We start from the raw sequence: 972 nt of genomic DNA on the forward strand, positions 1-972 counted from the left end.
AGCCAAAATGTCCAGACGGTGATGATTTAAACCAAAAATAACCACTGAGTCAAGCCCTCATTCAAACCTAATTATTTACATTTGAGGATTAATTTTTGTCCCCACAGTGTGACTGTGTGAGTTGTGTCCCTACAAAATCAAAAATCCAAGCCCACAAACACACACCGCTCTCAAGGATTAATGCTGCTACCGAGGAAATGTACAAGCTTTTCTTATCTTTTTGAAATGCATGTTGTCATGGTAACGCAGCTGTTATCTAATTGGTCAGTGCTCAGTGCATTAACAGGTTTCTGAGACGTTACAAGAGAAGAAAGCTGTCCTCTGAGTGGATTGTGGGTACTGTAGTTGGCATACGTCTGTTTGTGTGTCAATCAGAGGGAGTGTGGAGCCCGGGGTGGAGGCCCTGCTGCGGTCAGCAGGGGGCAGCTTGCTCCACCTGTCTATCTCTCAGTGTCCCCACATCCTCACCGATAGGACCCTGTGGCTGGCCAGCTGCTACAGCAGGAACCTGCAGACGCTCACATACAGGTGAGACTGTTTACCTGTCCCCTTCTTCACCTGTCTGTCCGCTTATTCGACTGTCTGTCTGGTCATCTGCAGGAGTTCATCAGATCCTCTCGGTCAGGAGGTTCTCTGGGCTTTGGGTGCTGGATGCAGGAGCATCACCAGCCTGCAGGTGGCGCCTGCTCATCCCTGGTTAGTACACACACACACAGTCCACTGTGATAGCTCCATACTGAAAAACAACAAACCTGTTTCCCTTTTTCTAAAAAAAAAAAAAATTCCTGTCCTGTCTGCTGTGAATCCAGTCTAGAGTGCAGGAACAAATGAGCAGATTTGAGTCACCTTGACACCAGTCTTTTTCTCTCTTCAATATTTCCAGCCAACAGCCAACTCGTTTTGGTAACCGCTGCTTGCAGACAATTGGCCGTTGCTGGCCACACCTCCGCTCTCTCAGTGTGGGCGGAGCTG

The 972-nt window shown here is 48.5% G+C and overlaps 1 long non-coding RNA gene across 1 annotated transcript; it reads left to right on the forward strand.

Annotated features, from left to right (window-relative positions):
• Window positions 1-380: 380 nt before the first annotated feature.
• On the forward strand, window positions 381-966 carry LOC102204568 (uncharacterized). The gene is made up of 3 exons (XR_312296.1): window positions 381-528; window positions 601-696; window positions 884-966. It is a non-coding gene; the product is annotated as an uncharacterized LOC102204568 (long non-coding RNA).
• The last annotated feature ends 6 nt before the right edge of the window (window positions 967-972 follow it).

Source organism: Pundamilia nyererei, unplaced genomic scaffold (assembly GCF_000239375.1).
Source record: "Pundamilia nyererei isolate P.nyererei 1_Seehausen unplaced genomic scaffold, PunNye1.0 scaffold00366, whole genome shotgun sequence".
Lineage (NCBI taxonomy): Eukaryota > Metazoa > Chordata > Actinopteri > Cichliformes > Cichlidae > Pundamilia > Pundamilia nyererei.